This window comes from Nuphar pumila, chromosome 5 (genome assembly GCF_984573655.1).
Source record: "Nuphar pumila chromosome 5, dmNupPumi1.hap1.1, whole genome shotgun sequence".
Classification (NCBI taxonomy): domain Eukaryota; kingdom Viridiplantae; phylum Streptophyta; class Magnoliopsida; order Nymphaeales; family Nymphaeaceae; genus Nuphar; species Nuphar pumila.
Window position 1 is genome coordinate 94,927,599 of NC_143253.1, and position 12,156 is coordinate 94,939,754.

Below are 12,156 nucleotides of genomic sequence, written 5' to 3' on the forward strand. Positions count from 1 at the left end.
CATCTACAGGTTTAGATAAAGAAAAATAACCCTACAACCATGATTTTCAAAGGGTGTTAACGAGATAATTAAAAGAGATCCTAAGGAATAGAAAACACCACTTTTTACATATCGTATTTTAGGAAATGACTGTATGGTATGACAAAAATGATATATTTCTCGAAATGCCCCAAAATTTCTAAAATATTCCCCATGTCCAAATTCACAAATCTCTTGAGGTTTACATGACGTATCTATCCTGATCTCACAACCTCTCACTAAAAAGTACATTCACATGATGATTGCGGACCTCATCAAGTTCACATAACCAAATTTGCGATAATCCTGTAACTGAAATTTATGTACCTTTGCAAATACCGTACCAAATTTGCACATATAGACCACATTCGTGAGCTACCGTGTGAATCTCTTTTAAGTAATTGATCCTCAAAGAGGTCCACAAATGTGTGGCAATATTCACATATTAATGTTTGTGAATGCCCTCGACCTTCGCACTCTAGTCGATCTTCAAAAATAAGGCACTACCTTCGCATATATAGTATGACATTCACATGCTATCGTGCAAATCTTCTTTACGTAAATGATCCTCATGGAAGTCTGCAAATATGTGGCGACATTCACATAAAATTTTTGCGAATGTCTCTAATCTTTGCACTCTTATACAAAGATCACAAATATGGTGCTACTTTTGCAAATAATGTACGATTGTTGGTGCCAAAAGAAGAGAGAGAGGGATCATAGGAGAGGTCAGGGTCAGGAGCAAAACGAGGGGTGTTAGGGGGTATATGCACCCCCCCCCTTGTCCCTGTTCTCAACCCAAAAGCCATAGAGAGACGGATACCAAAGTGGGTGATGCCTTTGATGTACCGAAGAATGCGCTTGACGAGCTGAAAATGGAACTCAGTAGGAGCATATATTGACAAACTTAATTAACACTGTAAGAGATGTCTAACCAAGTGAAAGTAAGATACTAGAGGCTCCCAACTAAGCTCTAGTAATAGCGAACATCTGCATAGGTTGGAGAAGCAGGTGGCAGTGATGGTCTGCCGACCATAGGGGTGGAAATGGGGCGACAATCTTTCATTTGAGCTTTGTCGAGAATCTTATAGGCATAGCGAGTTTGGTCAAGGAAAAGACCTGCATCAAACCATTGTAATTAAACTCCCAAAAAATGGTGAAGATCCCCAACATTTGTCATGGCAAACTCTTTACTCAACTGTTGAATAACATCGATCAAGAAGGTTGTATTACTCTCAGTGATAATGATATCATCGACATATAATAATAAAAAGATCCACCCACGAGCGTGTCAACATATAAAAAGAGACAAGTCAGCAACACTGTAAAAGAAACCCATGCCCAACAAAAAATATTGAATCGATCAAACCATGTGCGAGAGGATTGGCGCAACCCATATAACGCACGGTGAAGTTTACACACGTGAGTGGGTTTGAAAGGGCCATGGAAACCAGGTGGTTGGTCCATGAAAACTAGTGCATCAAGAGAGACATGAAGGGAGGCATTTTTTATGTCAAGTTGGTGAATGAGCCAAAAAGAAGCTAAGGCAGCGGATAAGACAATGTGAATGGTAGTGAGTTTGATAACAAGTGAGGTCTCAATAAAATTGACTTCAGGAAGTTGTATAAAGACCTTGGCGACTAAGCAAGCTTTAAGTCAATATAAGGAGCCGTTGGCATGAAGCTTAGTCTTGAAAACCCATTTGCAACCTACGATGTTCATGTCGAGGCTCTTAGGAACAAGTTCCCAAGTTTTGGTGTGGGAAAAAACATTCATTTCTTCATGCATGACATGAAGCCAACCAGGGTGAGTGTAACACCCCAACAATTTGGACGGAAAATTTTGGATTTTTTTTTAAATTAGCGGAAGTGACAAGTTCAAGCATCGGGCGAATTACAGGATAAAACAGAGAAGTACTAAAAGCATACCATTCATTAATTAAAGCATTAATGTTATTAATTACATCTCATAACAGAAATGTAAATCTACTAATCAGAGTTCAAACATAAAATACTGAAATAAATGAGATCTCTTGGCTATCCATAACGACACCCCGATGCTCCGATTTAGTTGCTACCTGAAAAACATTTAAAACAGAAGGGTCAGACTCCCCTGCCTGCGTAAGAAGCATTATATTTATATGTGGTGCTCAGTGTTCTGTGTACAAATATGTGCAAACATCTAAAGTTATAGCTAGTAGGTAATTTGCATTATTCTAAGAAAATAAACATGCTTTCTACTTAATGATACAGTACGAGAGATAACTGGACTAAAGGTATATTTATTCATACTGGCATAAATTGTAGTTCTATAAGTTCTACAAATATCATATCAACAGTTCACAATTCTTCAGGAATAAGTTTCCAGTCAACTTAAATTATTTAATGTTTATCTTACTCTTATCTTGTGGGTACGCACATGCATATATTTCGTAGTGGACCGAGACCATACAGGGGTCTATTAGTTAATGACCCGTATGACTAGCCGTACGGATATCCAAAGAGGACAGTCTGTGACCGAGAGAGAACACCCCAATGGCTAGAACAAAAATTATGATGCACCCTTGACACTTCTGCAGAAGACTTGGATCTACCACCTAGGACACATTGGTAGTCCTGGTTCCCTAACTCGGTGGACTGAGAACCTGGTGAGACGCCTAGCTCTCACGAAAATAAGAACGTCCATGAAGCATGTACCACCTACCCTCTCCAAGGTAGACCATGGGTCTAGTAACATACACTGTCTTTCAGGTGTACCCAGAGCTCGGAGAATCCGGTAACATACACCATCTTTCAGGTGTACCTAGAATCTCGAAGGTTCTATGTTTATGATTTATTTATCCATTTCTTTATAATCATGTGAGATTGATCGCACCACCAGGGGTTCGGTAGCATATACCATCTTTCAGGTATACCCAGAACCACACAAAATTTTATGATTTTGTATTCATTTCCTTTTTTGTTTACTTTCTTGTGCAAGTCATCGCACCACAGAGGATTTCCAACAAATCCCCAAACCCGTCTTAGGATTTACACACTTTATATTCATTTGAGTCAGGGTGTCATAAGCACCGATTGAGTAGCATTACTCCGATCATGGCTCAACTCGGAGCCCATATTTTCCAACGTTTATTTTCGGCTATGGAGTATGCGTACGCGTCCACGAAACTAGGCGTTCTACGTGGCACAAAGACTATTTCATTCTTTTCAAGACAATGTGCTTACTCAATTGCTATTCATGCATCGGTATGACTCACATAGCCATCGTCCCAGCATATACTGACCAACTGATCAGCGGGTTTTGTGGCCATGAAATGACCCAAACCGGTTTATCACCTCAATACCAGCCTCCAGTTGGGAGTGGCATCAAGTGGCTGATGCACCAGTCACAAACTGGTCATTGCTCTGGCCTACTTCACTGACACCCACCCACACAGGACCCACCCAAACGGTGTATAGTCCTGACCAGTCGTGGTGACACATATCGAGCTCACCCGGTTCTGGTTTTGTCAGTTTGCAACAGCCCCGTCTCGACTGGAATCAAATCGAGCCTCCAGATGAGTGCAAGTTACTTTTTCAAATTCCCACACCGGTCGACTTGGCTAGTGTGAACACCCCAAAATTTTCCAAAAATCCAAAAAATTCTCTTTTTGCCCCTGGCTCTATCTTCTGAATAATCGGGTCAATCTTTAATCAAAATTTTCATTCATTTTTCAGATTCACTGGAATCTAGATTCAATTTCTCTATCTGACCCGATTTCTGATCCAAATCGGATATCCAGATCCAATTCTGATATCGTATCTCTTATTCTTCAAAAAAACAAAAAAATCAATTCTTTGAAATTTTATCGGATGTTTTATCTAGATCCAATCATAATTTGAGATCCAAACCCAATATTTTCTAAAAATCTTGGATTCAGATCCATTTTTTAGTTCATTTTCTGAAATAAATTATGTATTTTCCACAAAAGCCTCATTTTAAAAATCCTTATATCTCAAAATAAAGGTTTTAGCAAAAATACTCCAAAAGCCTCATTTGGGGTCCCGCTTGTTAAAAATCCTTGTATTTTTTTTATATTTTCGGGTTTTTCCTTCAAAATTTCGAAAAAAGTAGCCTGCCTTCTCTTTCTGAAAAACCTTTTCCTTAAAATAAAGACTCATTCTCAAAAACCCTTTTTTTTAAAAACCACCATTTTGGAAATACTCAAAATTTACAGGATCTTCTTTGAAAAGGGGCCTAACGGCCTTCTGTTATAAAACAGAGGCCGAAGGCTCCCGATCTCTCACCGGGCTTCACCCCTCCATCCTTCTGACTTTCGGATTCTCCTTTCTCAATAGAAGGTTTCCATTGCAGAATGAAGGGAAGGCCCCTTGTCCACCCTTCAGAACTTCAGTAAGCCACAGACTATCCTCTACTGTTATGTTTTCTCTGTGAGTCTACCTCTGTCTTTTTCTTGTCTTAGATCTTCTTTCTCATTTTCCATTCCTTTTCTGTTGAAGCAATGTACGCGATGTCGAACTGCTCATAAGCAATATCAACTTGCGTTTTGCAATAAAACTTTGGCCCTTCGGTTGGCTGCATTCGCTTTTGTATATTTGCTGGTTTATATTTTCCACAATTTCGCCATACATTGCAAGCCAATCCCCTCTATTTTGTTTAATTGTTTTTAATTTTTCTTTCATCATTTTCTATTTCGCATTTCGTCTTCACTTTCTTCGATTGTTGGTTTGTATTCTTTTTTTCTTTCTTTGTCATTTCGATTGCAATTTCTTTTGTTTATTTTAGAAACTCCCCTCTGATAATCTGTTTTGATCATTTTTCTTTTCCCTTTGTATTGAGGATCGGCGATGCCTCGCAATGGCATCGCCGATTCATCTGAGTTTTGAATTTTAATTCCATCTCTACATTTATTTTACATTTTCCCTTTGATTCTTCTGATTTCTCTTCCAGTTTCTCCTGGCTCTAGTCTCCATTGACACATCATGGAGGATGTTGAGTTGCCTGTAGCAATTTCAACACCTCCTTATGCAACAGTAAAAGAAATGAACCATTCCAACATTTTATTTCTGTAATTGCAAATTTTCCTCTTCTTTAGATTTCTTATCTTCTTTTGCCTTGCATCTCTCTGTTGTATCTGCATTTCGTGATATATATTCCTGCAACGTATTTCTGTGATCTCTGAGAATGTATTTGCCTCATTTACAAGTCAAAGTCATCAATCTCTTCTACGATAGGTACCTTTTGGGTTTGTATTTCTGCGAAATGGTGTTTCAAGCAGATTGCCCACCTGGGCAATCCTTGTTCCCGGGGATGATATTCCTGCGATTTTACCATAAATACATGTTTATACTTTGTTATAACAGAGATGCATTATCTTGTCCTTGGATTTTGATCATGTGGTGCGCCTCGTTCACTATGTAGCAATCATTCTCGTTATGTTTTATATCTTAGACTCTCTTGATCATCTCTTCATTCAACATACTGTCCTTTTACTATTTACCTGTATAGTTTAGCAGATACCTTCATCGTGATTTTGTTTGCTCACTTATGTCACAACATCATCAGTCTCCTATCTGATTCATGTTTTCTTAAGTTCGTCGTATGTTGATGAGCCCAACATCATGCAATGTCGCCATCGGTAAATCCATTAGCATCTGCATTTTGTTCATGCCCTCTGCAATGTCCCATCTACCGACGCCCCTCTTTTTCATCTGCATTTTTTTTTAATCCGTCATTTAGAGGTTCTATTTCACGCACTGATTTGTTCCATCGTTGATTTGTCCGTTACACCGGTTTCAACCTCACGGGAACAGTATTTTTTTTAGCCTGGGTATGATCACAATGCCACCTCTGCGTCTGCTAGTTTTATTCCTATCCCCTGCACATTTAGCATTTGCACCCACACGTAGCTCTCAGAACACATTCTCCAGCTTGCCTAATGAACATGAACAATCTGCCAAGGCATCCACAAGTGTTGGAGGCTTTCCTCAAAGCCAGGTAAGTATCGGTTCAGCAGATTTGGTTGGAGTACAAAAGGTCATGTCTGGAGGTGATGGTGAAAAAAGAATCAAGTCTTCCTAATCTTAATTCAGGCATGTCATCTATGGGTGGTGATGAGTATCATAATGGTTGTATCCTTAAGCAGCTACCTGGGATTACATTTAAAGAACTTGTTATACAACTGAATAATGAGATGCGTAGTCCCATCCTGCCAGGAAATTCATTCAGTTCTTCATCTTTAGTTACGTCTGATTTCCCTGCTTCATCTTAAGATTTTGCCAACCTCTCATTACGGTTTGGCATCCCATTATAATCATTCGCAATGCTTGGTTATATCTATATCATAATCTGTCGTGGTCTACAGCTTAACTCACTCCCCACCTTACTTGTTCATCATCCACCATGGCCAAATACACCTTCACTATACGTGTTGCTCTAGATCCATTCCCTATTTCTGGGTTCAAAAGGCCCATCTGAGGTTGCAGGTTCATAGACTTTCAATGATCTTGCAAGGTCAAGAGATCATGGCCTTGCAGAGAATTTTTGTTGATAATGAATCTAATAATGCCTAGAAGCAGGTTATGCAGTCACATCTACACGATAAGGAGAAAATGGCTGTTGCATCTTTGTTCAGAAAATTATGTCCTGAGAACCTGTTGTCACTGTTCAGGCCTGAATCTTTCTTACGCTGATCGGTCGTCTGGTTTCTGGACTCCTGTTGATGACATCCATGGCTTTGATGCGTCATTTGTTGATCAACCACGTAAGGAAAATAATCCTCTAGTGAGGCAAGTTTCAGGCGCAGGGAGCTTCCTGGCCTGTAGTGCCTCCCAATTCATTGATAAGGGAGCCAAATACAGGATTGCCAACAAGTGACTACCAGAAATCTGGAGACTTTCGTATGCAGTAAACCGAGTAGATGTCCTGCTCCACAATCAAACAACAAGAGGATAACTGTCTATTACCTCTAGCACCATCTCCACCTGTAAGTCTATCTTCATCACTTCATTCTTCCCTTTTCTGCACTATTTTTCTGCATATATCACCACCTACTAACACCTCCAGTACCTTCACTGTGTCTCTGCCACAACACTTTCACATCACTCTTACTGCAACACTTGCAGCCCACCTGCAATTGTGCTTACAGCCACTCACCTTCCCCTTGCACTTATCCACCATATTTACACTCCCTGTGCTTCACAACACATGTATTTATATACCTACACCTTATTTCTCCTAGCACACTTACACTCCCCAACTTGTCAACAACATGTGCACATTTCACTACACTATTTGCTGCAAAACGCACTGTTCACACCACTATACCCCTTGACAACACTCTGCTGCAATTCAACCTCGCAGCCACCTATGGCCCTTACCATCTCCAGCACCCATTCTACCTTTCCCATGCATTTTTCATCCTACAATAGCATTTCAACCACTCTTCTTCATTCACCCATTACACAGCTCACCTGCTGTAGCAAATATCACTCACTCACAACACCCCTGTAGCTATGCCATAACAGCACTCTCATTGCCTCCATGATCCCTACACCATTGCACCTTACTTTCCACCCGTCACTATGCACACCATTAACATCTCTACTACTTGGATTTGATTATTTGAATTTATGGTTCACATTCCCCTGTTGTAACATCACCCCATCTTAACCTTCTGTCACTATTCCACAACATTAGAACATCACCTATCAACTCATTGCTACAGTGCCATTTGCAATAGTATATGTACCCTGTTAAGACATTTTTGTATCATACCTCACCTTCAAAATAGCACCCACTGTAGGCATCTCTCCCTGCCACTTCACCAATCATATCTCCTATTACTTCAATACACACAGCACCACCTATACTCATTGTCTCCAGCATTCGCCCTCCTCATTTATCTGCAGCCAAATCCTATTTTCCTTTTTTCCCCTGCTGTAGCCATTTTATAACACTTCCTGCATCTCTTTCACAAACACCTACAACACTGCATCTCCCGCAGTGTGCATACATGCTGTGTGCATATTCCATTACTAACCCAAGCCCCAGCCACTTCCAGCATTTTTTTTTTATTCCCGCACCTGTACATGTTACCACCCCTTCCAGCCACATTTTGCATCTCCACTAACCCCTGTTGCACATCACCTGTGTATCAGCCCCTTCCTGCTATCACTATCTATAGCACCATGCCTTCATAATCCTCCACCTAACTCCCACTCACTGTGCACATGCCATCCACCTGCATTTTACTGCAAATGGCATTGTTCCTCACAGTATAGCAATGTTGTCACCTTCTTACAGCAACATCCTCCCTTACCGCAGCACAATCCACCTCAGCACCTGCATCTTTATAAATGCACAGCAAGCATGCTACTCACTCCATTGCATGTCTTCACAGTCCCACAGTAACACCTCCAGCATATTACCATTTCTTCTACATTAGCGCCACCACATAGCTTCACTTGCTGTTGTTCACGGTATTACTTTCCACAACACATCTTGTAAAATCCCATTTTAAAAAAAAAAAAAAAACTGTTTGGACCCGGGCCGGGCCGGGTCGGGTCCGGACCCGACCCGGGCCCCTTTTTATTGTTAGGGTTTTGCGTAACCCGACGTAGGGTCCCGAGCGCCGCACTCCCCCCCCTTTCTCCCCCTTCTCTTGCGGGAGGATTTGGGAAACCCACCAGGGGTTTCCCCTTCCGGTGCCCCCCTTCGCCTTTATGAGAGAGGTCGGAGGGCGAGGGGAGTCTCGCCTCCCTCTCGCAGCCCTCTCGAGCTTCCTCCCCCGCGCCGGTCTCCTTCCCTGCTGCGCCTGCCGCTGACGCCGGGAACCACCCCCAGGTACGCCGTTCTTCTCTTCTCCTCCCTCTTTTCTTCCTCACCCCCCCTCCTTGTCACCTCGCCGGGAGGCCGGCAGGCTCACAGCCGCTGCCGCAGGCCTCCCACTGCCTCCCTGTACCATCGGGGCCCCGATAGGTGGCTTACGCAGCCCCTGTCGTCCCCTTCTCTCGCTGGGGATCGCCGGGGTGTCGGCAGGGGACCTGAGCCCCCTGCGACCCCCCTCCCTGTCACCTTGCCGGGAGGCCGGCAGGTGGCTCACAGCCACTGCCGCGGCCTCCCACCGCCTCTCTGTGTCGCCATGGCCCCGACAGGTGGCCTACGCGGCCCCTGTCGTCCCCGTCTCCCTCTGCGAATCGCCGGAGTGCCGGCAGGGGACCGGTGGCCCCTGCGGCACCCCTTTTTGCTGCCACTGCGTGCTGTCGGCAGGGGTTGGCCCCTGCCGACCTGTGCCTTCGGCAGGGGCTGGGCCCCCTGCCGTCTGGTGCTGTCGGCAGGGCTGGCCCTTGCCGACCTGGGTTGTCGGCAGGGGGCTCAGCCCCTGCCACTTCGTGCTGACGGCAGGGGTTGGCCCCTGCCGACCTGTGCTTTCGGCAGGGGGCTGGCCCCCTGCCATCCATGTGCTTCTGGCAGGGGTTGGCCCCCTGCCATCCTTATGCTTCCGGCAGGGGCTGGCCCCCTGCCAACCTTTGCTGTCGGCAGGGGCTCAGCCCCTGCCACTGTGTGCCGTTGGCAGGGGCTCAGCCCCTGCCACTTGGTGGCCGTCGGCAGGGGTGACCCCCTGCCACTGCGCTATGTTTAGGCAGGGGCTTGTTCCCCCGCCGCTTGTCTGTTTTCGGCCAGCAGGGGCACACCTCTGCTGCCTCTCTTTTTCCTATAGACAGGATTGTCCTTCTTTTGCTCCGCATTATTATTAACATAGCACTATTGCAGACCTCGCATCGGACCCTCGCTCTGGCTCCGCGGCCCGAGCCTCGTATCATCTACACGCGTAGACGCACGCAGCTGCAAGACATCCCGAGGTAGGGGAAAGTCGCACGAATAGTATGTATGAACAAAATAAAATAAGACTTCTGAGATAGAATAGTTATTTTGCATACTTGTGTATCTGAAGAAATATTGACTGGTCAAAGTTTACTCTTTGTGATTCTTTTGAAATTGCATAATGTAAATTCTTTGGGTAGACTCATCAAGTAGTTTAATTGGCATGCCTGTTTACGTGTAGGATTACTTAACTGATAATTGTCTATGTTGCATGATTACTCCTTTGAGACTGCATACTTAAGGTAGACTTTGTGAATAGAATCAGAATGCACTGCAATTGCTATTGTAATCGAACCTTAAGGCAGGTACGATATGAATTTTATGTAAGATCATGGAGTGTATTGAAGTATGAAATTTACACTTTATTGGTTTTGATATGATAATATCGGCCTTCACGGGCCAAATTGCTCAGAAAAGCAAAACATGTCATGTAGGAAACAAAAGAGTCATAAACCATTATGTTGCCTTTCATCGTAATTGTACCTCTAGGAAGGTACGATCGTACTTTTGGACAAGTACGTCCCATGTGGGTTACGATGGTGGGAATGAGGTTGTAGCAACCTCGATGCGTGCAATTGGCACAATGCTGAGATCACATAAATGGTGACCTTTCGCCTTCACAGGCAAGATGCTCGAGTGGGTCTAATAGACCAGAGCATGTAGGATGGGGCGGCGGTTAAGAAACCCCCGTCGTACCCATTCGATCTTCACGGTTCATCAAGGGAGAGGATGGATGGTACAAAGACTCCGATGGACAGGTTGTTAACAACCACCCCACGGGCAAAAGACTCGGTTTCCCCAGTCATCGGAGTTAGGGGAATTGGGATTACCATAAATTATCCTAGGTGGTAATTCTCAGGCACTTCTGCAGAAGTTGGATGCATCCTTGGGCCACGAATGCCTTTGGGGATTTACTCTCTTGGTCACTGACCGTCCCCTTAGGAGCGGATTCAGTCAGCCATCCGGGTTAATGAAAATACCTGACATAATAAACCCCCGGATTGGTCTCGGCTGTTTCTACGTTTCGCGTCTGTGCGTACCCACAGGCCAGTTAATATCAGAACTTAAATAATATATTCATGAATAGATAAAGATGACTGAGACTTACACTGCTTCTCTTTGCACTTATTACATTTGCTAGAATAGACTACAACTGCTTTAACTGCTTAAATATCATAATTGCCTATCTTATGAATGTCCTGTTTTATTTTCATTCTACTTATCTGTTCGTGCACCTACTAGTTTGTTATGAAACTGGCCCATTTCATGGGCAGGTGAGGAGTAGGACTTCACTGGCGGCCGATGGCGTGGTGCAACGTGGATCAAGATTCATTTCCTTTCTGCTGGCGGATCGGCTCTGGGACTTTTTGGAGTTTTTCTTAGATTTATTGAACTTTGGAATAAAAGACCCATTTTGTAATAAACTGCAGATTTTAATCGATTGCCTTATTTCTTAAATTCCTTTAAGATGTTGTACATGTGAATGATGGTTTTTCAGCTAACGTACCCAAGATTGTTGACTTGTGTCCCTTTCTAAATGTCTTCCCCTGTTGTTTTTAAATATTAAACTTTAAATCTTTGAAAGGTTTTTCGATAAGGTTTTCGAAATCACAAGTCGAAATTTTGGGGCGTTACAACTTGGTATCAAAGCCAGATCAGAAAGAAGTGAATCTTGACTATTGAGCATCTCATCGCGCTGTAAGTAAATCTTTGATATTTTATAGCATGTTTAGACTAAATGATATTCTTGTTTTATTCGTAGTATCGTTGGATATATGAATCCAGTTACTGGTTCTAATGGTATTCGCGGTAGGAGCACGCGTAGTGTACGTGGTCGTTCCGTAAGGGGGAGGGGCGGACGTGAGATGTTCGGGGCTGGTTACTGGGCTAACCGCCCTCCTCTACCCATTTTTACGGATGAGCAAGGCTTCTCACTACCGATCGCCTACCAGATACCCTTAGCAGCAGCATGGGCTGAAGTGCATGCTCGAGAAGGTGGTTTCGTGCCTTCACACATTCGGGTGCACCATCAGACACCACAGGAGTCATCGGGAGATTTTGTTCCCCCTGAGTTAACAGAGGAGTGTGGTTTCTGCGGAGAAACAGGCTACACCATGGATGCTTGCTTCCACAAGGCTGAGCATGACGACAAGATCGCAATTTCGACTGCCGGCGAGCAACCGCCACCTCCGGCAGACCCAGTGGGCGGTGTATCACCCACATATACACCTGCGACGGATTCTTCAGATTATA